The following is a 10,059-nucleotide window of genomic DNA, read 5'->3' on the forward strand; positions in this document are numbered from 1 at the left end:
TCCCACCCCGCCCGGCCCCGGCGCAGGTGGCGCCCGGGGTTGTCGCCTACTGCGAACCGAAAGAAGGCTGGCGCGCGGCAGAGGTGCTGCCGCGGACCGAAAGTACACACAAAGTTTTGTCGTGAAGAAAGCATACCTTCTCTTTTGTCTCTCCCTCCACCCCTCGCGCTACAGAGATGAAAATTTCCCGATGTCCTGCGGCGCCTGGTTCACATCCCGAACCCGCCGGGGTCGCCGCCCGCCCGCCCACCGGCTGGAGAGGCGGCGCGGCCCGCCCCCCAGGGAGCTCCCTGCAGTCCTGGGAAAGGCCGACGTGTACACCGCCGCCGGGAACACGTTTGGGGAAGGCGCCGGCGCTGTGCCAGGAAGTGCTCGGTCATGTCATCTTCGGCCAGGTCTTGGCGCTCCCCGGATCCGATGCTTCTAGCTGCACGTCCCTCTTCCCGGCAGTCAGGTGACACGCCGGTTCCCACCCCCGCCCTGCAGTGCCCAGGTTGCCCGGCGCGGTGCTCGGAACCCTTCGGTCGCTAGAGTCTGCGAGAAGGTGCTTTGGGGTGGCAAAGCAACGTTTACGTGTCAGCAGTGGTTTTCGGTCCTTTTCAGCCTAGTTGAGCTGCTGTATCATTTGTATTTTCCCTTTCTCTTCTGTTCCTCTAACCAGCGTGTATAGGATGGGAAATCTCCCCAAACCTGCGGTAGCTTCTTTAAATTTGTGTTGTAAAACATTAAGACCTGGGGCAGGGACAGAAGAGTGACAGGGTTTTCTTATGCGGAGAAAGGAGAGAGTATCCTGTCAGTCTTCATGTATTGAGACAAAAACCTAAACTATCTACAAAATAATTCTTTTGTCTTCTCCAGGGTAAATCAAAGGAAAACCTCCTTCCCAGGTATAAGGTTACCTGAAGAAAAGTAAGGTGGTATCGGCAGGGTTTTTAAAAGGGCCCTGATTGCCTACTAGTTCAGTGTTTTGAATAATGCTACAACAGATCCAGCAGTACGAATTTTGAAGTTTAGATAAATCTTAAAATTTTAGGTCTACATTTAGGCTATAATTATATGCTCTTTTAATGGTAGTCAAGCGTATTATGAAAACCAAGTGGTAGTTATTTCCCAGGTCTTCCCAGATTGCCACACCCACCAAATCCTAAATTGAAAGGGATAAACTTTCCTCTGCTCCCACTTAGATCTTTTAAAACCTTTAAATTTGCACACACTCGTGCATGTGCACCTGTGAGAAAAGGAAGTGGGAGCCTTTAGCCTTTCAAAATTGTTCCAAATTTGGACCACTTTTCAAGTTTGCCCGGGGTAGCAAAGTAAAAACAGGATTCCAGCACAAAGTTCACTTTGTCTTGTTATTTGTGTGGTGATTGAAACTGGGGCCCAAGTAAGAGGGGTACCAAATGCAACACTTGCAAGGAGCTGCAGTTCTCTAACTTCCTGCATCCATCACACACCACCACAGAGAAACCTCAGCGCTGGTCTTGATAGTTTTGAGTGCCTTGAATTATTTTTCTTTTAATTTTTTAATGTAGATATTCTGGTTGTCATTATGTACCCGAACATGGACACACTGATTTTCTCAAGAGAGACATAATCAGGGCTAAATAGGATGTCCTCCCTGTGCCCTACGTTAATATAAAGTCTTGGAGGGGTATTTAACTGTATGGAATCCTACCCTACTTCCTGAGTCTTAAGCATAATGAAGCCTCTAGCTCTGGTTTTGATGCTATTTTGATTCTGCTTTATATCACTACACAGAGGCGTATGTCAAATCTCAAGCTACCATGGACTCCGAATTGCCTTAATTTGATTTCTTTAATGGCATAGAGGAAACGTGTATTTCCTCCAAGGTTGCTTCTAGACTGAAAACTCTAGTTACTGTTTTCAAGCTCTTTCCATTCTCACTGAATAATCATAATAATCATAATAATCATAATAATCATCTCAGTGATTTCCCGTACACCGTGACAGTTTCACTAATCTTTATGCAAGTGCTTTACAGATCACTGCATCCACAGAGCACTGCTGGGAATTGCCTAAGTCACACTTCATCTCCTACACCAAGTTCGTTTGGAGGATCCAGTTAAACATTGGACACTTCCTTGTGCATAAATATCACAGACACACTGGCAGAAATATTCCAGCTTTGTATCATATTTATATATATTAATAAAGCACCTAGTGGGTACATGTGATAAATTTCCTCCCTCCTGAAGGATAGTGTTTGTTGTATTCACTTCTACACAAATAAAATATTCTTATCTACAAATATTTTTATTAGTGGATATTTATCAGGCCAACAGAATTTCAGATCCATTGTTATAAGAATATATTCACATCATTGCTCTGTTTTGGGGGCCTGTGTCTTAGGTAGACATGAAGGTTAAGAGGCAACTTTGAGAACAGGCCAAAAGCTGTTGTTCTCTTAGGCTTATAAATACTTATTATATAGTATGTCCAAGAGAGGTGGGGCTAGAATTTGATTTCTCTATGCTCTTTCCAGACACCATACTTCCCAGGTGTTTCCAGATGTTCTAAGTTAGGGAATCAGTTATACGTAGGATAATTGGCCCGCTACAAGAGCCCCTACAAGGCTCCCACTTACAAGAGTATAGTAGCAAGTCTCTTCACCAGCCTTCCCTTAAAAGTAACACATATCGGTTGTCGCTGGTGTGGTATGCAGCATGCTCATGACCAGGGTTGATGAGCATGCATCTTGGCCCCACTGGGTGAGTCGTAGGCCCCATGAGAATCCACTGAACTTGTTCCCAGCCTGATTATACCTATTACAACTGTCCTTGTGAAGTTTTATTAAGTGCTATTCAACTGATTATTAAATTGATAAAACATGAGCACATGAGTGTAAAAGAAAGATGTTCCAATGAAAATAAAGCTACATGTTTTGAAAAGAATGAATGAAGGTGAGGCACTGAAAAAAAATTCTCTGTTAAAGTAGTTGTGGGAATTACTACTGGAGAAGATTGGGAAGAAAGCTTTCCAATCTAGGAGAATTTATTTGGCAAGTCTGTCAGTGCTCACTTTGCTTCAAAGAAACTGCAACTGAACATTGTAGATACAGTGAAATGTGAGAAAGAAACAGAAAACTATAAACAGTGGACCCACACTCTAAGGTTGAGGCCTTATAGCCAAATAGCCCTGAACTCCAAACCAATCAAAATAAACCTTGTTATTTATATTTTCTAAATTAAATATATAAAATTATATGTGAGTGTATAAGAATTCTGTTAATATGTCATCTTCACATTTTTCTTGTATTTACATGTACTTAAAGTCAGAAACTAAATTTTACAATATATTGAAAAACAGTCAATGGGGATTTTAAATTTTGAGTAACAATACAACTTTTTAAGTTTAATGTATCTCACAGTAATTCTACATACTTTACAACCCTGCACTGGTTCTTTGAGCTATATTGGTTGCTGCTTTTTGATAGATATCAAGGTATCTTTTTTCCGTTTGACTTTTGTGATTTAGCCATGCCTATCATTCAAAAAATATTCGAAGAGTTCCTTCATTTTTCTAATGTCCTCCTATAATACTCAGTTTCTTTGGGTAAGTGTCCTTGTTGATTCTTTCTTCTTTTGTGGTTCACTGGTCCAATTCTGCTGAATCCTGCCTTGGGAAGGCTTTTCAGGTGAGTTGAGTAGCTCAGTACTTCTTCTATCAGGGACATCTACTTCTGTAACATTTATACCTTCACTTTGCATTATTTTGGGGTCAGTGCTGCTAAGAAGGTATGCAAAATTGGCATCCACATGAATGCTGTTGTCCCATAAAATACAATGTAAGCTACAAACACCAGCCACATACATAATTTTTAATTTTCGTGTAATCACTTTAAAAAACAGGCAAAATTAGTTTCAATGATATATTGTGTTTTGACAGTGTATTCAAGGAATTTCAATGAATAATCAATCAATATATAAAATATTACCAATAAGGTATTTTATCTTTTTGTACTAGATTTTTCAAATACAATGTGTGTTTTACCTTTATTAAACATCTCAAACATCTTAATTCAGATGCTCCAGATTCAAGTGATATAAAGTCACAAACAGCAGATAGTGTGTTGGATAACAATCTTACAACCATAGTACTTAAGATATGAATTCATGAGTTGTGAAATGTCTGATTAGGTCATCTTGGTGTATGAGAAAAAATATCCCCACGAATATGTTTAGGAAAGAGGAGGAACAATCAATTTAAAGAACAAATTTGAGGGGCTGGGGATTTAGCTCAGCGGCAAAGCGCCTGCCTGGCAAGCGCAAAGTCGTGAGTTCGGTTCCCGGTACCGGAGAAAAACCAAAACCAAAAAAAAAAAAACGAACAAATTTGATGAATATCAAAATTTTAAATAATGAAAGATGCAAATTTGCAAAAAATCTGGAAAATTTAACTTAAATGTTGTTAAATATTCTATTAAAATAAAGCTATTTGTAACTAGCAATCCATAGCTATATAATTGTCAATGTATAGAATAGTAACATACTTCACATTTTTTCTAAATCTACCAAATACAGATTTAAATTACACATATTTATTAATATTGCAAAATATTCCTTAGAAAAATATTCCTTAGCAAATATTCCTTAGAAAATATTCCTTAGCATATATTCCTTAGCAAAATATTCGTTAGCAAAATATTCCTTGTATGCAAATGTGAACATTGCTCTTACATATGAGTAGTTCTGAATCCATAAAATGGACCTCAAAAGGAAACAAAAGCATGGATATTCAGATGACTGGTGGATGCCATATTGTTATTAAGGAATTCATTGCATGTGTTGTGTTGGTTTGTTTTTGTGATACTGGTGACTTAACCCATGGCTTTTGCACTTAACCACAGTCTCAACCCTTTTTCATTTTTTATTTTTGAGACAGTTTTTTGTTACATCTCTAAGTTATTTAGACTGGACTTGAACTTGTAATCCTCCTGCCTCAGCCTCCCAGAATTCTGGGAGTATAGATGGCACCACCACACCGGGCTTATTTCTGTTGTTGAGAAGGTGGATTTGACAAGTTAGTGCTTTGCCTCTTTTTCTATTAAACACTTGTACAAGTCAGAGCCTACCCGACACCACAGTGACATTGTTCTCCAACATCAGCAGCAGCATGCCTGCTAGCCTGGACACTTGAAGGCCATGGGGAAGGCAGATAAAGCTGCATTTCCCTGGACCGAATGGTGCTGGAGCAAATGTTCAGGGTTATGGGTTATACTGAACCACGATAACGCTCCAGCAGTGAGTCACCCAGGCAATAGTGTGTCCTTTAATCAGTTTATTTTTCTGAATTTGTGATATATGGTATAATGTAACACACAAGCACAAAGGCAGAATGTCACTCTGACCAGGTCTGAGGGAGGCCAGGCCCTTCTAGGCAATGTGAACTGGGAAAAATGAGACAATGCCTCTTTCTGCATGGAACCTCCAAACCCTGCCTGTGTGAGAGCCACTTGTGTCTGTGTCCACTTTTCCATCACCTCCAAGACCCCAGAGTGGGAACCACGGATTCTCTGTCATCCTCACCTCCTTGGGATGTCTGGCTAGTAGATGCTCAATAAATGGGAAGTGATTTAGGTTGCTACAAACACCAACTGTCTAAGACTTCTTAGGGTTAGGCCTCTAATCATAACACTGTCTCCCTATCATGGAATTCTCTTTCTTTGACATGATACTGTTTCATTTAAAAATGTAACGTGTTTGATTTGGGGAAAAATGAGTGTATTTTTACATATGCACCAATTGTCTCTTCTTGAGCTAGTGGAAGGAAGGGCAGGAGAGACATGGGGAAGTGGAAATCTACAAAAGCAGAAGAGGATAGTGAAAAAGAGTAGAAAGTTTTGCAATGAGGCCTCAGGAAAGTTTAAGGAAGATGCAGAGTGGTAAACTCAGGCCTAAAATTGTATGTAGGGACCTTTGTGAGGAGTGTTGGGAGAAGGAGGCAGGGGTGGAAACTGGAGAAGCGGCTGGGGGTCACAATGGTGCAGAGTATCATAAAATCAAAAGTATCAAGAATGAAAAACAAGAAAAAGAAAGAACAGTGTCTCTCGGTGGATACCATCTGCAATACATAAAACAATTATGAAAGGTTGTGGGAAAAGGATCCTGGAATTTTCTAGAGAGAAAGGGCTGCTAAAGATTATTGTTAACTATGGTTATAAACAGTTATTATTTGCTATGTGCCAGTATAGTAAAACTACTTCATGCATATTAACTTATTTAATACGTATAATAACCCTGTGAGGTAGACGCTATCATCTCCACATTATAAATGAGGAAATGGAAATACAGAGAGGCTAAGTAACCTACCCAAGGGTATTCAGCTAGGAAGCAGCAGAGGCAAGATTTGAAGTTACCCGGGCTCCAGAGCCAATTCTTTTAACCTTACAGCTGCAATGTAAATTCATTATTATTAGTATATGTAAAATGGCTTTCTGGATTTTCTGTAGTTAGCTGTTATTCTATAGTTAGCTATTATTACCTTCATTGTGAAAATAAAAATATTCATGAGATCTTTCAGAGTTCTTGTTTTAATGCAACTTTTATTTCCTAGTACCTTAAAGTTCTCAAGTGAAAATTTTATCATGAGGAGCTTCAACCCCTAGTTCCACATTGTATCAGATTTCTTACTTGAAAAATTTTTATAGACTATACATAAACATTTACCCTTGAATAAGTATAGGTCTTAAAATTCATTATACAAAGAAGTAGAAAAAAATAGCTTCAATTATCTATGGAAAAGTTTTGTAGAGATAGTCACCTATGAAATTCCCTCTCCCTATTCATTACTGTGCAGTTGTAGCTGGGAAGCAATGCCCCAGCCTAGGACTAAGCGTTGCAACATGCCTTATATCTAGATATGTGAGCCAGGACTTTAAAGAAATGGCACAACTTTAAAAAAAGAAATGGTACAACTAAATGACTACAGGGCCAGGGATATAGCTCAGTGGCACAATGCCTGCCTGGCAAGCACAGAGTCATGAGTTCGAGTCCTGACACCAAAAGAAAAAAAACAAAAACAAAAACAAAACCCCAAAACAGAATAGATGACTACAATGACAGAAGTAGAATACAAAGGTCCCTAAATGTCTGCATGGTGGACACACCCTCTTTGACAACCTTAGTTCCTTTCTAGGAATAAGATGCTATGGTCTTGAGCCAATGCATGTTTAGATCTATTTGGTATAGCATTTAATTTACCCTAAGTTATACACTATAATTTTCTTTGTTCAGTAATGTGTTGTGAGACTTAAAGCTTTCTATGGAAGAAGCAAGGTGGCACAGAGTCGAGAAGGCTTTGATATCAGCCAAACCTGTGCTTCAGCTTAGCTTTTCCACGACTAGCTATGTGACCTTTGGCATGCCATACACATCTTAGTCATCATTAGAATGGGAGTGTAATAGTCACCTTTAGTACCTCACCCTTTTTCTCTTGCCCTTACCAGTTCTTTGGTACACAAAACACATTTCCATGGCAACACCTGTGTCTCTGGCCTCTGAAGCTTGCTTTGCTGACTACTTTCCAGGTAAGCTGGAAGTGGGCCCTGCCCTTTGATCCTGGGCAGTGCCTAGCCAATGATGGGCTTGACTTGGTTCTCAGAAGTAATCTGCATCAACTTGTAAGAGTCTAGAATGCACACTTCTTCCCAACTGTGAGCCAACAGAAACCTTTTCCCTTAAGTTGATTATCTCAGGTATTTTGTCACAGTGCAAAGGTGACTAACACAGGGTGTTATCAGGCACCAGGAGCGTGGATGTGTTGGGAAAGTCTAACAGTTCTAAAGAACTAGCAGCATCATAGTAGGTACAGTAGGAAAAGCACCAAACCAAGAGTCAGGAGTCCCAAATTGGGGGTGTGAGTCACTCAATTACTTCTCTTCACTGGCCTCTGTGTCTCCATTTTCAAAGTGAGGATACCAAACTAGATGGCATTTAACATCTAGTCCAGCTCTATCATTTCATGAAACTCTGTCACACATAGACAAAGGTCAAATTCAAATTATTTTGAATTTGGAAAAGACTTTAGACTTCTGCTCAAGTTTCTTGACGTTATTCTCACTGGGTTAAAAAGAAAAAAAATCAGAAAATAATGCTTTCATCTGGAGAATAAGAACAGGAAACAAAGTATGTTTCTTTTTCTATTAATGTGTATTTATTGTACAGAACAGTGGGTTTCATTTTTTTACATGCATGCAACACACTTTGACTGTTCCTCTTCCCAATTATCCTCCTTACCCTTCTCCTCTCTCTCTCATCTTCTTCTTAATGGTCTCTCTTGTATTTTTCTGTCATCTCTGTTTTGAAATATACTTTTTCTAGATTCCTCATAGGTGAGAAACCATGGTATTTGACATTCTGAATCTGACTTATTTCACTTAACATGATGGTCTCCCATTCTATCCATTTTCCTGCTAATCACATGATTCCACTCTGTTTATTACTGTATAGTATTTCATTACATCTATATCATATTTTCTTTATCCATACATCTGTTGATGGGCATCAAGGCTATTTCCATTAGCTTAACTATTGTGAATTGTGCTGCAATAAATATAAGTACACAGGTAGCCCTATGATTTGATGAGTTTATTTTGGGATTATACTGCCAAGAAGTATAACTCAATAAAATGGTAACCCTATTTTTAGTTTTTTTTTTTTTCTGAGTAATTCCCATACTGATTTCCATCACAGCATTTCTGCCACCAGCATAGAAGAGCTTCCTCCCTCCATGTCAGCATTTATTGTTTTTTGTAGTCCTGATGATAGCCCTTCTGATTGGGTGAGATGGAATTTCAGTGTAGTTTTGATTTGCATTTCCTTGACCTCTAAAGATGTTGAATTCGTACCTTGGTTACTTTTCTCTCCTTGCTGAAACAAAAATATTTGATGCCTAGAATTAAGGCAGGAAAGGTTTATTTAGCTCACAGTGGTGGTTTCAGTCCATGCTCGGCTGGCTCCAAGGCAGAGTAGCACATGGCAGAGGGCAACAGTTCATGGTAGCAGAAAATAGCAAAAGCAACAATAGCAAACGGAGGAGGAGCAGAGTGAACAAGCCTCTTTCACTTCCTTATATTGTATGTAGGCTGCCCGCCCCCAGGCAGGTGTAGCTCACATCCATAATCCCAGCACTGGACCATGAAGCAATCACAAACTCTAGAGCTCACCCCCATGACTGCATGAGGTTTTGGGGGGACATCTAGACACAAACCATAACAATACTCTTTCATATATTTTGGGCCATTTATATTTCTTTTGAGAAATGTCTGTTGTATTCATTTACCCATTTATAATTGGGGCTATTTGTTGTTTTGTTGTTAATTTTTTTGTTTGTTTGTTTGTTTTTTTTTGTTTTTTTTCCAGTACCAGGAACCGAACTCACGACCTTGCGCTTGCCAGGCAGGCGCTTTGCCACTGAGCTAAATCCCCAGCCCCTGTTGTTAATTTTTTGAGTTCTTTGTATACTCTGGATATTAATCCTATGTCAGAAGAGCAGCTGGCAAAGATTTTCCCTCGTTCTGTAGGCTGTGGCTTCACTTTTCCTTCTTTGTGCAGACACTTAAATTTGCTTCAATCCTATTTGTTGATTCTTGTTGTTATGTCTTGTGTCATAACAGAGTATATGGCTAAGGTTATAATTTTAGATTAAAATTTTTGATTGTGGTTTACTTGGCGATTTTTTCACACATGCAAATTAAAACAGTGAGATTTATTCCTCATCATAATGACAATGTTTGTAAAGGTCCATGTTGGATGTTGCTCAGGACAAGAAACAGTCACCATTGCTGGGGGTTTAAATCTGCACCTTGCAAAAAGCGGAGTTTAAAACAGGGAGCGGGCCCAGCAGGGAAAAGGCTAGTCAGGGATAGTCTACTCCAGATGACCTCCTCCTTCGGAGTGGTTGGGGCACCATCCCTTGGGGACTGTGTTGGTTTGGGGCTTATTTTGCAAGGGTAACAATATAATACAGGACACATACTTTATATGATTATTTATAATAGTCACCTAAAGAACGATATACAAAAGAGTGCAGGAAATCTGT

The 10,059-nt window shown here is 39.6% G+C and overlaps 1 protein-coding gene across 1 annotated transcript in view; it reads right to left on the reverse strand.

Moving 5' to 3' along the window:
- The window catches only part of Map3k1 (mitogen-activated protein kinase kinase kinase 1, E3 ubiquitin protein ligase), a 68,046-nt gene extending 66,607 nt beyond the window's left edge, over positions 1–1,439 (reverse strand). Inside the window, exon 1 of the mRNA XM_005392684.2 lies at positions 137–1,439. The gene's annotated coding sequence lies outside the window, so the exon portion shown is untranslated. The remainder of the gene's footprint in view (positions 1–136) is intronic.
- Between the last annotated feature and the right edge of the window lie 8,620 nt (positions 1,440–10,059).

The sequence above is a fragment of the Chinchilla lanigera genome, unplaced genomic scaffold (genome assembly GCF_000276665.1).
Source record: "Chinchilla lanigera isolate Chin_1 unplaced genomic scaffold, ChiLan1.0 scaffold00045, whole genome shotgun sequence".
NCBI lineage: Eukaryota > Metazoa > Chordata > Mammalia > Rodentia > Chinchillidae > Chinchilla > Chinchilla lanigera.